General features: G+C 42.5%; 1 protein-coding gene and 1 long non-coding RNA gene across 8 annotated transcripts in view; one reads left to right on the top strand and one right to left on the bottom strand.

Annotated features, from left to right (window-relative positions):
• The window catches only part of fam13a (family with sequence similarity 13 member A), a 252,954-nt gene that overhangs the window by 164,492 nt on the left and 66,791 nt on the right, over positions 1 to 21,671 (top strand). The window lies entirely within an intron of this gene.
• LOC140196733 (uncharacterized) overlaps positions 1 to 21,671 on the bottom strand; it is a 154,414-nt gene that overhangs the window by 93,123 nt on the left and 39,620 nt on the right. The gene's annotated exons all lie outside the window — the stretch shown is intronic.

The raw sequence follows: 21,671 nt of genomic DNA, 5'->3' as shown, positions 1-21,671 counted from the left end.
CCGGGGATAGCTTAATTCTGAGATTGCCATTGAGGTCAAAGTGTGAACTACGGACTCTTCCATAGATGCAGTTAGGAGGTACCTGGTGTAGTTTATAAAATAATCTGATCTTTTTGCTGTCTTACAGTATGTACTCCCTCATAGTTCTCAGTGCCATCCCAAAGAAGCTCCTTCCCTACTCGAATAGCCAGGGGTGGTAATTTCTTCCAAAGGCAGACCTTGCAGTAGAGTGCTAGTATCGGGTGTCTGAAATCTGGTGTACCTGAGACTAGATAGGCCCTCAGATCTGAGAGGGAACTGACTTTGATTCCTGCCCCTTCCCGTGCAGAAACAGTGTTGATAGTATTTTGTCTGGTGCCTTGTGATATTTGCTGCAAATGTTCCAGGTCTTAGAAGCATGTTGGAGAGCGGGAATCACTGCTGGACCTGTAGACCATTTGGAGTGTGCCACATCTGAGCATTTTGAAATGCTCTTTCTCAGTTGACCAAAGGCTGTGTTGGCTAGCACATTGAAGGCTGTAGTGATTTTCATCGTCAATGTCTGCCTTTGATGAGAAGTGGATCCTAAGCTATAGGAAGTGGTCCATATTTTCCAGAATCTCACTATGAACGTTTATTATCAGAGGGCAGTATGGAGCAGCAGGATGTTTGTCTTGTAAGGGCTAACCTCTCATATGGTTCAGTGTAGATTGACTTTTGGATTTGTGCAAACACATGTTGCCTGCAAACTTTTAACTCATCCTGCAAGATTGGCTCTGGATTGTGGTCACCGTAGGTGAGCAGTGTTTTGAAGATAGGGCGATACAGTAGTGTAGCAGTTAGCACAACACTTTACGGTGCCAGCAATCAGTGATCAGGGTTCGATTCCTGCCCCTGTCTGTCAGGAGTTTTTATGCTCTTGCCATGACATCACAGGTTTCCTCCAGGTGCTCCAGTTTCCTCCCACATTCCAAAGAATAATGGGTTAGAGTTAGGGTTAGTAAGTTGTGAACATCTATGTTGGCACTGGAAGCTTGGTGACACTTGCGGGCTGCCTCCAGCACATCTCGGATTCTGTTGGTTGTTGACGCAAAGCAATGTATTTCAACATACAAGTGACAAATTTATATTTTTCAACATACAAGTGACAAATTTAGCTCATCGTTATCTTTTCTTCTGCGGGAAGTCCATTAGTGATAAGGTTCAACATTGTGGCACAGACAATTGAGAGGAATGCTGTGGCATTCACACAGTATTGTTTGATACTGGTTTTCCGGAAATTGGCTCTGCTGTAAACCTGGTTGTCAGTTTTATGGCTTGGCATGCAATTGCTGGAACAGTCTTACAGTCTGTCACCAGCAGATCCAACCTGCAATGTTCTCAAATTGCAGGATGTCCCACAGTCACTTGCTAAGATGTCTATAGCAGTGCCTCCTAAATGTTTGATCTTGACCATCCACAGGGGTAGCTGTTACATAGCATCATAACCAACTTCCTTAAGTCACCGTCACCCTTAAAAATAAATCACTGTCCCTAAATTATTGCTGGGTTAAATTCCTAGAACTAACAACACTGTAGAAGAGCTCACACCATGGCTAGCAAACTTGATGCCAATACTTACATCCATGAATGATAAAACAATTTGCCTCATTACCTTTGTGACCAGATTAATTCTTCAGCCCTACGTGTGGATGATGAAGTATGTACCTTCACATCAGCAATTGGATAGCAAGTGATTTGATTCTTGTTAGGGAGCTGAAGACAGTTTAAAAAGCTGTAATATGAGTGATCGCATTCTATTCATAAACTGTTCACTTGAGTAAATCTGACCACCTGAAGTGTGCCAGTAAGTATGGCCATCTATGCATGACACTAATAAAATCGGCGACGGAATTGAGTGTCCCAGAGGTGACTTGGAGGACATGCAGTTCCAGGAAGAGCCAAAGATATGAAACTTAATCTATAGAAGTAACTTTTCAAGCATGCCTCAAGAAATCATGCCAGTACTTAATCAGTCCTTAGACCCATCCTACTGAAGGGATAGCCTCTCAGGGATAATCGAAAATGGTTATTTGGTTAAAAGGGCATGTTTTGATGCAGTTATAATTCAAAACGAGTAACAATTAACAAAGAGGAATAAACTAGTCATTCGCCATGGTCCAACATAATTGACTGCTATAAACTTTTATTCTCGATCTCTGAGAGCCAGGATTTAACTTGTGTTTGTGTACATGATGCTTCCAGGGACAAGCTGGTTTGGATGAGGAGGCAAAAATGTCACTGGGATGAGGGTGATGTTGACCGGGGACAAAAACAAATCTGCACTCATTAAGTCCCTTTCTCATGTTAGTTGAGAGATTCCAAGTCCTACTCATGTAATTCAGACTGTGCATGCCATTGCTGTGTGGGTAATGAACAGGTTCTGTTTTAATAGATGTCCTTCAGTCATGAGTCAAAAATACACACACAAATCACTGATTATGGTAACTATATCTCCACAGTATTGCAATGAATGGCATTAAAAGCACACAATACTGATAAAAGAGGACAATTAGTAAGTGGAGAGAGAAAGTAAGCCAGATCTCTTGTTTGTAGGAGCAGAGGTATATACAGTACATATGCTGGACTTCTGATTTCAATAATATTATGGAAGCTTTTTTGTATATCGTAGTGCGTCTATAAATTGGACATTCAAACCAGCATAGCCTGTACAGGAGTTGTACGCTATTGAAGATCCCATCTTTGAGATAACTTTCCCTCTCAAGTTGAAGTACTTTATGCTCTTTGAAAAGTTTATCTGGAAAGCTCAGGAATGATCAGAACCATTTGTTCAGTAGAGTTGTGTTGATTTAATTTGGTTAGTCTTTTATTTTGAGATAACCTATTCTCTGGTTGATTTGGATTGGCTTCAGGCTAAATCAAGAGTTGGCAGATCGGTTGAGACATGCATTGGGAGGAATAAAAATACAAGCTTCCACTTATTGATCCTTCCCTGGTTGTAGGGGTTTTGAAAACAGGACCATGTGCTGAACTAACGAGGCTTCGCAAGCAGACTCACTGCCTCGGACCTCCAGAAACCTAGGTTCAATCCTGACCTCAGGTGCTGCCTGCTTCCTTCTAGTGACTACATGTGTTTCCTCTGAGTGCTCCAGTCTTCTATATTCCAAAGACATGCTGATTTGTAGGTTAATAAATTGCCACTAGTGTGGTACAACCTGGGAAGAGCTGACAAAAGTGCAGCGAGAATAAAAAAAAGGTTAAATGCAGGATTAGTGTAAACGGTTGTTTGATGGCAGGGTGTGGGCTTAGAGTTATACAGCACAGAAATAGGCTGTTCGGCACAGATGAGTTGGACCAGCCAAATTGCCTAACTGAGCTAGTTAGGCACTTGCCAGCAATTGGCCCATATCCCTCTGAACTTTTTCTATCCCCATACCTGCCTTTTCAATGTCATCGCAGTACCTGTAACATTCTGTGGTAGCTCTTTCCGAACCCGCTACCCTCAGTGTGAAGAAGATGCCCCTTAGGTGCCTTCATTGTAAATCTTTCCCTTCTCACTTTAAACCTCTGCCTTCCAGTTTTGGAGCTTCTTACACCCGGGGAAAAGACTTTGGCTATTCACCACACCTATGCCCCTCGTGATTTTTATAAAACTCTATTTGATGGGCGAAGTGTCTGTTTCTGTGTTGTATGTCTCCATGATATTCTAGAAGTAACTCTTTAAATAAGCCCGCGCTTTTATAAAGAGACGTTGAAAGGCTTCGCTGTGTAACTTCAGTTTGCATTAACGTGTTGCTGCCTGAAAGCGTATGCTGCTGGATTAAAGAGTGCAGATTTGCAGAGCCAAAACTGCGAATGTTTTTCTGGGACAGTAAATTATCAAATGGCCCAGCTGAGAGACGTGACTGACTGGAGTGCCTGGACCCTGAAATTTCCCCTTTATCCTTATGAAATACCGAAGGATTGAAATGGATCTGTAGCGGGACTTTACTCCGGAGGTGTCTGACAGTCATAACACCATACAATCTCTCTCTGCAGTGGGACACGACACCCACCCCAGCCCAGCCCAACCCAACCCACCCCTCCCCTCCCTACCTCTCCCCTCCCCTCCCTAGCTCGGCACCACCCACACACCGCTGATATTTAAGCAGCCACTCCGATTCGGCGCAGCGCTCCTCCCCTGTGTACAATAAGGGGACGGGTAGTTTCGGACCCTGGCCCACAGAAGGGGTGGATCTCCCGTATGCCGATAGACACTATGGCATGTAAAATTGTGCCAGTACAAAGGTACACGTTTAATTACTGTGACTCCTCGTACGTCTGAAATTACTGTATAAAAGTTTTGACATCTTTGACCCTTTTTTTATGGGCAGCGTTTGAGTTTTATTGATGTTCTTATTTAAATCGTTTGCAATGATTTGCAAGATTCGGTTTAGTTTGGGAATATGAACCAAGGGGGGATCTGTGGGGTTTTGGTTCTAAGTGGCTGTTCTGACAGTTTTTGCAGGGTCTTCTGTTATCTGGAGGCTCTGCTCGCTGATGTAGCGCATTGCACTGATCATACATACAGCTGTAATTTGACAGACTAGACATGTCTCTAGGATCGCTGAGCAGCGCCAAGTTTAAAATGAAGGCGAACTCTTGCAATTTAAGAGGGTTTGTGCTGGCGCTTTCTGTTGGGGAATAGTCCATTTAAAAAAGATAGTTGTTGAGTGTTCCAGACGTAACTTTGTTGAAAGTTTTCATTCGGGACCAGGTTGACGCTGAAGTTATGACGAGACTGGAATGCTACTCTAACATCCCATGTCCCGGGGCAGACGTTGGCCCGCAGATATTACATGAAGCCGTCGGAACTGTTGTTTGCAAACAAGCTATCGCCGCCAGGCTCGAAGCCTAAGGCACTGCTTTTTTTTACTCGTTTCAGCGATCTTCCATCATGCATGAGATCTATAGAAACCGCACACCTTGCCGTATTCCACTGGTTAGACGTGCCCGCGTTTCCATTAAAGTTCAGGCGAATTGTAACTCTTTCACGTCTAAATACATCAATGGAAATGATAATTGATACTAAATGTCCCATGTAAGTTGTCCATTAATATGCGCGGCTGAACTTGACTTTGTTAAAGATTTACTCATTATGCAGTTCAGTTCGTGCTTCATCTGACCTTGTGATTGTAAATATAGAATAATCAGTTAAAGGATGAGCTAGTATTTAAAACTATGTAATAATTTTTTAGCCCTTTGGCGCGAAAGCATCGTACATGGATTTCAATTAACTGCGTGAAAAAGAAAGACGTTTGCCGTTTTAGGATAGCTGGTGGTAGCATAACAGACATCTTTATTATTGTGAAGGGCTTAGGTAAGGTGGTGTATGTAAATAAAACACTGGAACGACGCTGGGAGTTAATCTAAACCTATTGAGGTCAGGAGAAATCTTTTGGAGGGTCATGAGAAGATGGAACTCGTTGCCTCAAAGGGTCATTGAGGTAAATGAGAAGAAGTGGACGTTTGCGTTTTCTTAGATTATGTTCAATCTGCACAACCCCACCCCTACCTCAGCAATAGAACTCCTCAGACCACTTCTTGCACTACCATGGACTTGTTTCTAATTGTGTTTTTGCATTGTTTTTCTTCACTGCTTGCACAAATATGCATAATTTATGCTCTCTGTTGTCTGTGATGATGCTGCAAACTTTATTTTACCTATCATTTCATTATACTTGTGCAAATGACAATAAACTCCACTGGACTTGACTTCACTGGGAAGAAAATCTTTCTTTTATACAACACATCACATAACCTCAGGATGTGGGATGCCACAAAGAGTGAAGCATTTTTTTTTATGAAGTGTAGTCACCTGTGCAGCAATTGAAATATCAAAGTGCACCAGAGTGGAACAGAAGAATATACCTACTGATTTTGGAGGAGAACTTTGTGGAACATAAATATTGCACTGACCAACTGGGCTAATCTAACTGTTGTGCCATTGACATTAACCTGTGATTGTTGCTCTGTTTCTCATTTATATGGAGGACATTGCCAAAAATAAGCTTCTTGAAGAATTCTAAAAATTTAAACTGGGTGTACAGGGGTTGGAGTGAGTTTCAGTTTGTGACAAACTGAAAAATTGGTTTATTATTGTCACCCATACAGTGAAAAGGCTTTGCTTGCATGCCATCCAGACAGATCAATCTCTACATAGATTCATGGAAGTCATACAAAAGGAAAATAACAGAATGAAGACTAGAGTGCTTATAATTACTAAGAACGTGCTGGTAGACATATTAGATAAAAAAAATTGTGTGTTATGTTCTTCCATATAGGGATGCCATGTTGAAGTGGAAGGCTGTAATTCAATCTTGGTTTCTGAGCTTGTGACTCCATCTAAAACTCTTTGTTTGATTGCCACAGTGCAAAATTTAGAATTATTTAAGTAAAGCCAGACTAAGGGCTGAACTGCTTTGGTTATCTCAAAGAATAACCAATGAAGTTATGCTTGAAATGCAACTATTGTGACGCAGGGAAACACAGTGACTGATGTTATATTGCAAGATCCCATAGGCAACGTTGAGATGAATGGCCAATTGAGGGATCCCAGCAAAAAAGAGGAGGCTACTAAATTGTGACTTTGTGACAGCCATATTGTGCTACTGAGGTAAATCTTAACTTCTGCAATGTATTTGATTATGGCGTATCAATTTTTGAGGATTTCTGTCTCCTTGAAGTGAGTGCTATGCTGGGTAAAAGCTATTGATCCCTCACTTCCTTTCCAATCTTTGTTCCAAATACTTTAACTTCCTCCAGTTTTAGATTTCAATTCTAGGAACAGCAATTATAATGGGTGACTTCAATCTACATGTAGATTGGGTGAACCAAATTGGTAAAGGTGCTGAGGAAGAGGATTTCTTGGAATGTATGCGGGATGGTTTTCTGAACCAACATGTCGAAGAACCAACTAGAGAGCAGGCCATTCTAGACTGGGTATTGAGCAATGAAGAAGGGTTAGTTAGCAATCTTGTCGTGCGAGGCCCCTTGGTTAAGAGTGACCATAATATGGTGGAATTCTTCATTAAGATGGAGAGTGATATAGTTAATTCAGTAACAAAGGTTCTGAACTTAAAGAAGGGTAACTTTGAAGGTATGAGACGTGAATTAGCTAAGATAGACTGGCAAATGATACTTAAAGGGTTGACGGTGGATATGCAATGGCAAGCATTTAAAGATCGCATGGATGAACTACAACAATTGTTCATCCCAGTTTGGCAAAGGAATAAACCAGGGAAGGTAGTGCACCTGTGCCTGATGCGAGAAATTAGGGATAATATCAATTCCAAAGAAGAAACATACAAATTAGCCAGAAAAAGCAGCACACCTGAGGACTGGGAGAAATTCGGAGTCCAGCAGAGGAGGACAAAGGGCTTAATTAGGAAAGGGAAAAAAGATTATGAGAGAAAGCTGGCAGGGAACATAAAAACTGACTGTAAAAGCTTTTATAGATATGTGAAAAGAAAAAAGATTGGTTAAGACAAATGTAGGTCCCTTACAGTCAGAAACAGGTGAATTGATCATGGGGAACAAGGATATGGCAGACCAATTGAATAACTACTTTGGTTCTGTCTTCACTAAGGAGGATATAAATAATCTCCTGGAAATAGTAGGGGACTGAGGGTCTAGTGAGATGGAGGAACTGAGGGAAATACATGTTAGTAGGGAAGTGGTATTAGGTAAATTGGAAGGATTGAAGGCAGATAAATCCCCAGGGCCAGATGGCCTGCATCCCAGAGTGCTTACGGAAGTGGCCCAAGAAATAGTGGATGCATTAGTGATAATTTTTCAAAACTCTATAGATTCTGGATTAGTTCCTGAGGATTGGAGGGTGGCTAATGTAACCCCACTTTTCAAAAAAGGAGGGAGAGAGAAACCAGGGAATTATAGACCGGTAAGCCTGACATTGGTGGTGGGGAAAATGCTAGAGTCAGTTATCAAAGATGTGATAACAGCACATTTGGAAAGCGGTGAAATCATCGGACAAAGCATGGATTTGTGAAAGGAAAAACATTGTCTGACGAATCTCATAGAATTTTTTGAGGATGTAACTAGTAGAGTGGATAGGGGAAAGCCAGTGGATGTGGTATATTTGGATTTTCAAAAGGCTTTTGACAAGGTCCCACACAGGAGATTAGTGTGTAAACTTAAAGCACACAGTATTTGGGGGTAAGGTATTGATGTGGATAGAGAATTGGTTGGCAGACAGGAAGCAAAGAGTGGGAATAAACAGGACCTTTTCAGAATGGCAGGCAGTGACTAGTGGGGTACCGCAAAGCTCAGTGCTGGGACCCCAGTTGTTTACAATATATATTAATGACTTAGACGAGGGAATTAAATGCAGCATCTCCAAGTTTGCGATGACACAAAGCTGGGCGGCAGTGTTAGCTGTGAGGAGGATGCTAAGAGGATGCAGGGTGACTTGGATAGGTTAGGTGAGTGGGCAAGTTCATGGCAGATGCAATTTAATGTGGGTAAATGTGAGGTTCTTGGTGGCAAGAACAGGAAAACAAATTATTATCTGAATGGTGGCCGATCAGGAAAAGGGGAGGTGCAACGAGACCTGGGTGTCATTGTACACCAGTCATTGAAAGTGGGCATGTAGGTACAGCAGGTGGTGAAAAAGGCGAATGGTATGCTGGCATTCATAACAAGAGGATTCGAGTACAGGAGCAGGGAGGTACTACTGCAGTTGTACAAGGCCTTGGTGAGACCACACCTGGAGTATTGTGTGCAGTTTTGGTCCCCTAATCTGAGGAAAGACATTCTTACCATAGAGGGAGTACAAAGAAGGTTCACCAGATTGATTCCTGGGATGGCAGGACTTTCATATGATGAAAGACTGGATCGACTAGGCTTGTACTCTCTGGAATTTAGAAGATTGAGGGGGGATCTGATTGAAATGTATAAAATTCTAAAGGGATTGAACAGGCTAGATGTAGGAAGGTTGTTCCTGATATTGGGGAAGTCCAGAACGAGGGGTCACAGTTTGAGGATAAAGGGGAAGCCTTTTAGGACCAAGATGAGGAAAAACTTCTTCACACAGAGAGTGGTGAATCTGTGGAATCCTCTGCCACAGGAAACAGTTGAGGCCAGTTCATTGGCTATATTTAAGAGGGAGTTAGATATGGCCCTTGTGGCTAAAGGGATCAGAGGTATGGAGAGAAAGCAGGTACAGGGTTCTGAGTTGGATGATCAGCTATGATCATACTGAATGGCGATGCAGGCTCGAAGGGCCGAATGGCCTACTCGCACCTATTTTTTATTTTCTATGTTTCTAAATGGAGTTCTTCTGGGGATTTGTTCACCTTGATTAAAACTCCGCTTCCTCTGTTCTGAAGAAAGAAAGGCTGGCATAACTGACAGTAACCAAACATTTCCAACCCCGGCAATGTCGTTGCAAATATCTGCTCCACCTCTCTGGTGCTGTCATTCCTTTCCTGCAATGTGATGTACAGAATTAAATGAAGTCCTCAATTAGTGATATCACCAGTTAATTAAATACCTGTAGCCTTGGAACATATCACCACACTGCTGGCCTTACAGTAAATGGCAATGACTATTCTTGTCAATTTTAAGTGAACCATACAAACATACCACTTGCCCTCCAGACTGCTCTGTAATTCATCAGGATCATGACAGAGCTGACACTAACCTCAGCCCTGTGTTCTCACCAAGCTCTGGTAACTTTACAGGAATCTCTTACTTACCAAGAATCTATTTAATTCTGCCATAGAGTTATGCAACTCTGCTTCCACTACGCTTTGAGGAAAAGAGGTCCAAAAACTCGTGACACTCCAAAGGAAAAATATTTTACCATGTCTGTCTAAATAAGCAACCCCTTATTTGGAATTAGTGGCACCAAGTTCTAGATTCTCCCGTCAGAGGAAACATCCTGACCACATCCACCCTGTCAGAAATCCTTATGACTAAATCAAATTACTTGTGTGTTTTAAAAGGAATTGAATAGGATTAAGATTGTTTCTCTGATAACTGCAGTGTGCACTGGTTGACAGTCTGTGAATTAGAATTTCCTGACTTGTGTTTTGCATCTCTTATAGCTGCTGAGAATTAAAGTTATAATGTAGAACGGGTTGCACCTGTCGTGGAACAGACTGTCTTATCCTCCCATTAATAATGCAGCAATCATCTCACGCTTAAAAATAATTTTATCTTCAAATTGCATTCCAGTAGTTATTCTGTGCTGCTTGGAGCAACTAGCAGACCCACTGCTTCTCAGCTCCAGTGATCCAGGTTTAATTCTGACCTCTGTTGTCCTTGCAGAGTTGGCACATTCTCTCTTCTGCCAAGTGTGTGTTCCATTTTCCTCCACATCCAAAATAAATGAAGGTTGGCCAATGTAAATTGGACCTATTGCAGGGGAGTGGTGGAATCTGAGGAGAGTTGAGAGACGTGGAAGGAATAAAGTGGCATTACTAGGCATTTATTGGTATGAACTCAGTGGGCTGAATGGCCTCTTTCAGTGCCATATGACGTTAATATTCATATAAAGAGGAAACTAAGTTGCATTTGTACAGCGCCTTCTATAACCCATGTCATTTCAAAGTGCTTTACCATAAATGCAGTTTTTTTGAAGTTATACCCAGTCATGTATTGAAGGAAATGTAGTAGCTAGTCTGTGCATTGACATTCTCCACAAACAACCTGACCTAATGTCGCACAGTTTGTTCATTGATGGTAGTCGAGGAATACAAGCTGGCCAGGCAGTCTGAGAGATTTATCTTCTGTTCCTCAAACTATCCCTGTGGGATCTCCTATATCTTTCTGTTCGAGCAAATAACCTGATGTAATATGTCATCTAAATAGCACAACTGACAGCATGGCATTCCCTCAGTATTGTAATGTAAGGTGGAATCCACACCTTTTGACCCAAGAGTCAAAAGAGTGAGTGACCGTGACACAAGCAGTTTTAAGATTTATTGAGGGATTATCCCAGTGGTTTTTAGCACCTTCTTAATCTGGGACGATTGTTTCTACAAATAGTTTGTGACCTTTAGCTTTACACTTAAAACTTAACCATGTTTCCATGGAAGGAAACTTTATTAAAATAGTTGGTGACAAGGGTGTCCCTACAAAATCATTTGGTGTCTTTCCCAAGCAGAAGCCCTGGATGAACCATGAGATATGCAATCTGTGAGGGCCAGGTCAGACGCGTACAAGCCCAGTGGCCAAGAAAGATGCAAGACATCTAGGTACAATCTCTGAAAAGCCATCTCATGGGTGAAGTGCCAATTGGGACGAAACTTGAATGAACAAACGATGCCCATCAGTTGTCACAGGGCTTGAATGTTATCACCTCTTATAAAGTAAAATCAAGCGATATAGGCAACAACAGGGTTTTGCTTCCAGATGAGCTCAATGCCTTGCTATGCTCACTTTGACTGTCAAAACATGGAGGAATCCTCTCAAACTCCTGCAGCCCCCAGTGATCCTCCATCTTTTTCTCCAATCCTGCCAGAGGGTTTCGGCCCAAAACATCAACTGTGCTGTTTTTACCGTAGATGCTGCCTGGCCTGCTGAGTTCCTCCAGCATTTTGCATGTGTTGCTTAGATTTTCAGCAGCTACAGATTTTCTCTTGTTAATTATCCTATGATTTCAGTTTCTGATGCCAACATATGATCTGTTGTGGTGATAGGCAAATTGCAATGGGTTCAGGTCCTTGCTGAGGCAGGAGTTCAGTCTAGTTATGACCAACCTCTCAAACCATTTAATCACTGTAGATGTGAGTGCTACTGGGCAATAGTCATTAAGGCAGCTCACATTATTCTTCTTTGGCACTGGTATAATGGTTGCCTTTTTGAAGCAGGTGGGAATTTCCGCTTGTAGCAGTGAGAGGTTGAAAGTGTCCTTTAATACTCCTGCCAGTTGGTTGGCACAGGTTTTCAGAGCCTTACCAGGTACTCCATTGGGACCTTCCGCCTTGCAAGGGTTCAACCTCTTTAAGGACAGTCGAAGATCGGCCTCTGAGACAGAGGTCACAGGGTCATCAGGTGTAGCAGGGATCTTCACAGCTATAGTTGTGTTCTCCCTTTCAAAGCAGGCATAGAAGGCATTGAGTTCATCTGGTAGTGAAGCATAGCTGCCATTCACGCTATTGAGTTTCACTTTGTAGGAAGGAAGTAATGTCTTGCTAGAGTTGTCATACATCCAATGTCGTCTTGAACCTCATTCAAAATTGTCTCTTCGCCTTTGAAATACCCCTCCGCAAATCATACCTGATTTTCTGGTACAGGCCTGAGTCACCAGACTTGAATGCAACAGATCTAGCCTTCAGCAGACGAGGTACCTCCTGATTCCCATCCATGGCTTTTGGTTTGGGAATGTACAGTAAGTCTTTGTAGGCACAACTGGCTGGAGTATTCACTGCAGTCTTTAACTTCTCACTTTGCAATCTGAGGTATCCTGTTTCAAGCAGAGTTCACTCACACCGGTACTTAAGAAGAATGTGATAACTTGCCTCAATGACTATTGTCTAGTAGCACTTAACATCCACAGTGATGAAGTGTTTGAAGAGGTTGGTAATGAAGCATACAGTATCAACTTCTGCCTGTGAAGTGACCTGAATCTGCTCCAGTTCACCTACCAGAGCAACTGGTCCACAGCAGATGCCATCTCATTGGCTCTTCACTCAATCCTAGAACATCGGGACAGCAAGAGGCAGAAATCAGGATGCTCTTTATTGACTACAACTTGGCATTCAATACCATCATCCTCTCAAAACTAATAAATAAGCTTCAAACCTATGTCTCAATACTTCTTTGTGCAATTGGATCCTCGATTTCCTCACTTGCAGACCCCAGTCAGTTGAGATTGGCAACAGCATCTCCACGATGTCTACCAGCACAGGTTGTGTGCTTAGCCCCTGCTTTGCTCGTTTTACACTTATGATTGTGTGGCTGAGTACATCGCCAAAGCTATACGTATTCAAGTTTGCTGATGACACTACTGTTGTTGGCCAAATCAAAGGTTGTGATTGAAAATCTGGCCATGTGGTGTCTCAACAACCTCTTAGTCAATGTCAGCAAGACCACAAAGCTGATTATTGACTTCAGAGGAGGAAACCAGAGGTCCATGAGCCAGTCCTTATCATAAGATCATAGGTGGAGAAGGTCAGCAGCTTTAAACTCCTTGGTGTCATCATTTCGGAAGACTTGTCTGGACTCAGCACGTAAATGGAGAAAGCACGGCAGCACTTCTACTTCCTTGGGAACTGGCAAAGATTCGTCATGACATCTAAAACTTTGACAAACTTCTATATACTTGTGGTGGAGAGTATATTGACTGGCTGTATCGCAGCCCTGGTATAGAAATGCCAGTGCCCTTGAATGGAAAATACGACCAAAAATTAGTGGATACAGCTCTCAACATCTCATTGAGCACATCTACATGAAACATTGTCACAGGAAAGTAGGATCCATTGTCAGGGACCCCAACCACCAAGGTCTTGCTGTTTTCTCACTGTTGACATCAGGAAGAAGGTACAGGAGCTTCAGGACCCTCAACACCAGGTTTAGGAACGGTTATTATCCCTCAGCCATCAGGCTCTTGAACCAAAGGGGATAAGTTCCATCAATATCACATGCCCCATCATTGAAATGTTCCCACAACCTATAGACTTACTTTCAAGGACTCTTCATCTCATATTCTGGACATTTATCGCTTACTTATTTATTATTATTACTTCTTGTATTTGCACAGTTTATTGTCTTTTGCATACTAGTTGAATGCCTAAGTTGGTGTGATCTTTCATTGATTTTCTTATGGGTATTATTCTATTCTAGAAGTATTGATTATGCTCGCAAGAAAATCTCAGGGTTAATATGGTGACATATATATATTGATAAAAATTTATTTTGAACGTTGAAGATGCTGTACTGCTGCATGCTGTGTGAAATCTCTTTGTCGGGATAATCCGTTGTTGCTGGAAGTCAGAGTCTTATCGTGTCATTGGAATTACTTTGTACATATATTGCTGCCTTTGCATTAATACTGTTCCCTTTTCTCCAGCAAAATAAAGGCCTTCAATTACATTAGTTCTCTGCAAATATAAAAATTACAGTCCTGTCTTAGCTTGTACAGTGCTGGATAATCTAATTAGATGATTTATTAAATAGTGTGTGAACTTCATGAAATTTATGCTGATCTACATCAGCTGGTAAATTAGTGTGTGGTTCATAAAATCTTCTGTGTCTTGTGTTGCTATAATTGGTAGAACAGTGCCAGGCCAATGTGTTGTTTACAAGACTATGTATTCAGATACTTCCTCAGTTGTACTTCAATTATATATAAGGGTTTGAATAATTTAGTTCTTATTTTTGGTTCAGTTTGAAGATTTTTGTTGTTTTGAACTCAGTAAAATTGGGTATTATTTGTTGTTTTTAAAAAGGTTCATCGACCTCTGTCTCTATATGGCAGCAATAGCAACACGGGCACATAAAGTTCCATTACCCAAATCATAGAACAGCCCACAATGTCTGGACTAACCACAATGTCATGTTAATGTTTGCCACTGTCTTCAGCTCAGCTCTGTCATTCCTTTGACTAGCTCATCTCATGCACGGTACTGGCCAGCCCTATATGTTTATCTGTATCTTCAAAGCCAGCTACAACATCAAAGCAATATGAATGAAAATGTAAATTCAGCCTGCTTTACATTTATTATTGGTGGGAGTGTGATTGACTTGTTTTTCCATTTAAGCCTTTAGGTATATTTTTGATTTTATTGGTGAAATCTGAAAAACAGTCCTGACTTCTCATGCCAGGAGACACATCAAATCAAATAAAAGTTCATTACAAACAAGAGAAACTCTGCAGGTGCTGGTAATCCAAAGCAACACACACAAAACGCTGGAGGAACTCAGCAGGCCAGGCAGCATCGATGGAAAACATTAAACAGGCAATGTTTCAGGTCAAGACCCTTCATCAAGACTGCAGAAAAAAGATGAGAAGTCGGAGTAAGAAGGTGGGGGGAGGGGAGGGGAGGACGAAATAGAAGGTAGTAAGTGTTAGGTTAGGTTAAATCGGAAGAGGGGAGGAGTGATTGTTGAAAAAGATAAAAGGGGGGGATCTGATAGGAAAGGACACAATGCCATGGAAGAAATGGAAGGGGGAGGAGCACCAGAGGGAGCTGATGGGCAGATAGGGAGATAGGGGGTGAGAGAGAAATAAGACTGATAATGGTGAGGGTGGGGGTGCATTATCAGAAGTTAGAGAAATCGATGTTCATGTCATCAGGTTGGAGGCTAACCAGATGGAAAATAAGGTGTTGTTCCTTCAACCTGAGTGTGCCCTCATCGCAGCAGAAGAGGAGGCCGTGGATAGACATATCAGAATGGGAGATGGAATTAAAATGGGCGGCACTGGGCAACATAGTCTCCCAGTCTGCGTCGGGTCTCGCTGATCTACAGGAGGCCACAGCAGGAGCATCGGACACAGTAGGTGACCCCAGCAGACTCACCGGTGAAATGTCGCCTCACATGGAAGGACTAAAAGTTCAGCACAGACTAGATAGACAGAAGGGCCTGTTTCTTTGCTGTAGTGTTCTATGTCTCTAAAGCCACCTTAGTACACTTTTCTTCCACTCATGTGTAAATGGGCCGCCTTCTTTCCCCCACACTCCCCTTTTATGTTAGCTAATCTGTCTACATGTGTCCACCGTGAGACTGTCCTCAGGAGGTTGATTATTCTAAAGCATTCCTGGCTTAGACCATTCTATGGACATGAGACCATATTCCATCTGTCCCTAACGTGCAATGATCCATTTCTCCATGCCTGTGTATGTGCAGGAATACAATGGATCCCAGTTAAAGTATTTCCAAATTTTTCTATGGCCTTGTCCTTTTCAAGGTCTGAGATCCTGAATCCTTCTGATATTGGTGCCTCTTTAATTCCTACCTCTTACTCATCCTCAGAGCTGTACCCTTAAACTAGCTATTTAACCAAATCCTATGGATATTTCCTAAATATCTTATATAAAACATAGAACAGTAGGGCATAGGGACAGACCCTTCAGCCAGTGATATTGTTCCAAGCTAATGACATCTGATCTCTTCTGCCTGCACGTGGTTCATATCTCTCCATTCTCTGCACATTCTTTTGCCTATTTTAGTGCCTTTAAAATGTCTCTATAATCTGTCTCCACCACAATCCCTGACATCACGTTCCAGCTACCGACCACTCCCTTTGTATTTAAAAAAAAGAACTTGATCCACACAACTTCCTTGAGCTTTCCCTCTGGTATTAGACATTTTGACCCTCGAGAAAAAAATACTGGCTATCTGCTCTCTCTTTGCCTCTCATAATTTTTTTAAGCTTCCAGCAAACCTGATCAAAGTTTATAAATTGTAATTATTTGGCTTTAGTTTATTGCCTAGTAAGGTTCCTTTGAGTGTTTTTGGTACAGTAAAGCTGCTATATAGATAATGTGGTTATTGTTTTGCCATTGAGCACTTTGTCTCTGTACCCATTCCTTCCTGAGACCAGTTCCTGTTCTATTTCCTGGCCTCTCTGTCAGTTTCTGGAGTTGATACCTCCTGATCCAACCAGCATTTCCTAACCTAGTTCCAGTGAGTTCACTATGACTGGAGTCTGGCTGTTCAGCCACAAGGACCTCCCAGTTCCTTCTTGTGAAATCAGTGCGCTGAGAAAAGGAAATGCATGAAGTGTGGTTACGACCAATTCTGCTTCATTTAATGAAGTGGAGAAAGAATGGGCAGAACATATCTCCATTGGATCAGCCAATAACTGTAAACCACGCTGAGAAAGTAACGCACCTCTCCAAACGTGTGTGTGGTTCGTGATCCTTGAGCTTGCATTGGGTATTCACCTGCTGGCTCAGAGAATTTGGACTCAGCTGTAGGGGCTTGCTAATTTTCTGCTTGCCCACTAACAACTCGTGCAGGAGAGCCTGCTGGCACGCTAGGGCATCCCAGTGGCACAGTTAGTACCGCCGCTGCCTGAATTCCAGTGACCCAGGCTCAATCCTAATCTCCAGTGCTGTCTGTGAGGAGCTCATTCAATCTGCCTTTGGCCATGTGGGTTCCTTCCGGACCCTCAGGTCTCATCCCACACCCCAAAGCTGTGTGGGTTAATAAATTAATTGGCCACTGTAAATTGCCCCCAGTGTACGTATAAATGAGTGGTAGAATTTGGCAGTGGTAGTGGGGAGTTGATGGGTATACAGAGAAGGAAAAATAAGTTAGGCTAAAATTAGTGAAATAACACAGGTGGTTGATGGTGGGTATAGACTTGACTTGAAGGGCTTGTTTCTGTACTGTGTTACACTATAGCTCTATATTGACAGATTCTATATCCAATGCAGCTCCTGAAATTAACTGTTGTTCATGACCTTTTTGCTTGGAGTCGAAGTGTTGCCCATTGAGCCACTACTGCCCATACAATGGGCCGATGGGTATTCTGTAGAATAGCCTCCAGGTCTTCCGGTAAGATGGCGATGTGCTCGGATACAGTGGTCTCTATGGGGCCAACCAAAGGTGTTACTGTCTTTTTTAAACACCTCTTTTTATGGTCGCTAGTCACAGGTGGACATTAAGAAATTGAAGTACTGCAGGTCTACCCCATCAACGAGTTGCTCTCTGGCGGAGGAGCTGGACTTGGTGTGGACCAAGATAATGCCTGCTGCAGAGAGGCATCGGATTCGGTGCGCAGTGTGACAGCATGTCATTTTTCTTGTCACTGCAAAAGCCCTGTTGGACATTTGTAATGTGGAATGCTACAAATCCAGTTCACTGATTTACTGGTGGTACCAACGATGGGGGAGCTGCGTGGCCTCGGTCGTAGCATAGGCCCTCGTGCCACTGTGTCGCCTACTGCATCCACCCAGGAAGGGTGATACAGGAGGCGGTGTGGCACACAGGCCTCGCTGGTGTGGGTGCTGCTCCCCAGTGTCCACTTGGTGGAAGGTAAGCTGGATTGCATTTGTCTGCAGATCGCTGTGGGCTTCCTGTTGACAACATCTGTGGTCGCAGGGACTTGGGCTGTATTATATTATGTGACTGTATGTTTATTGCTATCTTATAGGTGAATATAAATGTCTTGTGACTGTTGGTACTGTGTTTTACATCTTGGCCCTGTAGAAACACTGTTTCATTTGGCCGTATTCACGTACAATTTAAAGACAATTAAACTTGAACTTGCATCCTCCTCTCTAGTCACTCTGTGCCTTCGCTACCTGTGTATTGAAATGAGAAAGTCAAGAAAGGGGTGGGGGTTGGGGTGCAGATGTTGTCACAGATGATCCAATTGGACTTGGCATTGACTTTATTATAGATGCATACATTATGAGTTCGGAAGCTGATATGTGTCAAGTCCAGCCCTTCAACCAGAATGTCTGGTTAATGTAGGATTGCCTCATTCATTCCACTTTGAATATGCTGTTTATTTTAAGTTATTATATTTTTAATTGAGCTCTATGACAGGGTGTTTGTAAACTTTAAAGTGTTTTTTTAATGAGTCATATCTATTTGGACTGTTTCCAAATTTTTCAAGTGATCAAAGACATTCAAAGGCCTTTGATTTCAATGAGCTGCCAACAGGTCGCCAGGGTCATTCAAGGTGTGGCCTTGGGTTGCATCACCTGTGGCCTAGGCTTCATTGGCAACCTGGCCTCCCTCATGGCACAGCCAGAGCAGCCAGGCCTAGAGATAGGTCGGATCCATGGGACTGCAACTAGTAAGGAAGAATGCAGATAGGTGAGAATGGGTGGTAGGTCAGGTGAGGTATGATCAACTAACTATCCACTATTCTGCCAGGATGGTGTAACCCTGTGTCAACCAAATATCTTCTGGAAATTTAGTGATAACGGACTTTCAATAAACCACGTCTTAACAATTTGTTCACAGTGTAGCTGAATTATAGTGAAACCATGAGTTTATTGCAAAAGGAAGATTCATAATTATTTAGCATCTTTCAGAAGTTTGGAATTCCCTAAAACACTTAATAGCTAATAAAATACTTTTGAAATAGTGTTGTAATGTAGATAGCTTAAAATAATGACAGGTTCTTTCATTTTTTTTTCACTGGTGGTAATTGAGAAATAGAACAGGAATCAGGGCAAATCTCTGTGCGCATCTGGAATTTCCAGGAAGGAATGGAATGGGTACTTTCAGGAAAGTAATTCACAGAGTTACAGGAAACGAGAATGGATTACCCTACAGGGAGCCTCCATGACTTGATGGGCCAAGTGGTGTAGATGTGAAGTGTGCAGTTCTTTGAAAGAATATTGTGGATATCCCTTACAGATGCAAACTTGACCTCATTCAGAAGACAGCATCTCAACCATGCAGAACTCATTTAGTCTAGGATTTTGTGTTACAAGTCTCTGGAGTGGGACTTGATCTCATGAGTCAGAGACAGGTGTGCTTCCAACTGAGTTACGGCTAACATGTCATTTAGTTCACTGATGCATAACTTAGTTCATCTCCTAATTTATCTCACCCTGAGTCTCTTAGTTGCTGATCTCATATCTATCATTCTAGCTGGCTTGTTCAAAGGCCTCTGTATAAGCCGTGGTTTTGGGCCTCCTGCTGACCATTGCTCTTGCAATCTTGTTTCTCAAACTACAAAACCTGAAGGGAAACTCAAATTAGACTGAAAGTTACATTCACTATTCTTCTTGTCAAAATTTGCCTGGGGTACAAGTTTTTAAACAATATGGGGCAGTTTTTGAATCAGCCACAATAGTCATGGAGTTTTCTTTGTTATAGGGGAATATTTGATTATATTTATCGAACAGTTATCAGTAAGTCCAAGGAGTGTATTGGCAGAATATTGAACCTGCAGTAAATCAAAATGGGACCTCTGGTGGAATAATTTTACCCAGAGAGGAATTGGATTATAAATTCACCATCTCCTGGAATGATTGGGATGGACCATGTGGGTGGATTTTAAGCATAGGCAGAAAGGGAAGTTGCATGGGAGTTTGGATGAAGGGGAGTGTTTGAGGGAGACCTGTAAAGAGCAGAGTCTAATTGAGTTGACTGGCCTGCTACAAATTCTGAGGAATTCTTTGGAATCAACCTAGTAAAGTTGGAATCAACCCAGTGGAGAGAGAGTATGCTGCTGGTACAACATTTCAGTTCCGTTGAAAAATGTATGGCCTGCATTGAAATGTATGTTTTTAAAAATTTATTTAAGGGATGTGGGCTTCACATGCTGAACCAGCATTTAATTGCCCACCCACTGTTGCCACTGAGCAGGTGGTGGTGAGCTGCCTTTTTAAACTGCTGTAGTCCTTGAGGTGTGGACAATTCCAGCATGCTGTCAATCAAGTCAATATATATGTATATTGTCATTTAACTGTATACATATATAACCATATAATGTATATAGAAATGAGACAGCGATTCTTCGAACCAGGGCATAAAGCACGGTAGTACTCGTAACACACGATAACTTACAAGTGCACCGATAGAATCTACAGATGAATCACATAAATAACAAACTAAAGTGCATTAATTTTAAACATTGGAAGGTACGGAACAGATTAACCAGTGACACATCGAATACAATACAGGTGGGTGTTCAGAAGCCTAATGGCCTGGGGGAGGAAACTGTCCTCATCCTGACTGTTTTTGTTTTTATGCATCGTCGTCTCCTGCCTGATGGTGGAAAGTCAAAGAGGATGCTGGACGGATGGGCTATATAATAATAATAAGGGCCCTGTGTATGCAGCGTTCCTGATAAATATCCCTGATGGATGATGGGGAGACCCCTATGATCCCTTCAGCTGTTCTCACAGTCCTTTATAGGGACTTCTGGTCCGATGCTCGACTACTCCCAGACCAGATGGAGATGCAACCTGTCAGGACACTCTCACTGGTGCTCCTATAAAACACAGATGAAATAGGAGTTGGGAGCTTTGCTTGCCTCAATCTTCTTAGGAAGTGGAGGTGCTGCTGTTCCTTCTTGATCAGGGAGGTGATGTTAAGGGACCAGGTGGGGTCATCTGTGATGTGAACTGGCAGGATCCTGGTGCACTTAACTCTCTCTGTGGAGGAGCCATGTAGTCACAGAGGGAGATGACTTGTCTGCACCTTCCTGAAGTCCACAATGATTTCCTCTGTCTTCTCCATGCTCAGGCTTGAGTTGTTCTTCTCACACCAGTCTACCAGCCGCTCCACTTCCACTCTATACTCCGTCTCGTCATCGTTCTTGATAAGGCCAACCACTGCTAGGGCAAGAGTTTCAAAATGTTGACCCAGAAAGGATAAAGGGATAAGATCAGGGTAGAGGGCAATATCCAGGCAGGTTCCTGTGTTTTTACTGTCCATGTCCTTTTGACTGGTAGGGGTTGTGAGCTTAGAAGATGCTGCCTAAGAAGTCTTGGTGAGTTGCTGCAGCTAGATGGTACATATGAGTCAGTCCATGTTGGCAGCAAAATCTCTACCTTTATCACACTGAGCACTGGCGCCACCCATAACCTTGTGCTCACCCTGCTGCTGATGCATGACTGTACCGCTAAATCCAGCTCAAACTGAATCAATTGCACTGATCACACAACAGTGTCTGGCCTCATCAACAACATCGACGGCCCTGTGTACAGAAAGGAGATAGAGCAGCTTGTAGGATCGTGCAAGCACAACAACTTGAGTCTCAACATGGACGA

Source organism: Mobula birostris, chromosome 4, assembly GCF_030028105.1.
Source record: "Mobula birostris isolate sMobBir1 chromosome 4, sMobBir1.hap1, whole genome shotgun sequence".
NCBI classification, from domain to species: Eukaryota; Metazoa; Chordata; class Chondrichthyes; order Myliobatiformes; family Myliobatidae; genus Mobula; species Mobula birostris.
The sequence above is the reverse complement of the archived record's forward strand: the minus strand, read 5'-3'. Positions and strand labels throughout refer to the sequence as shown.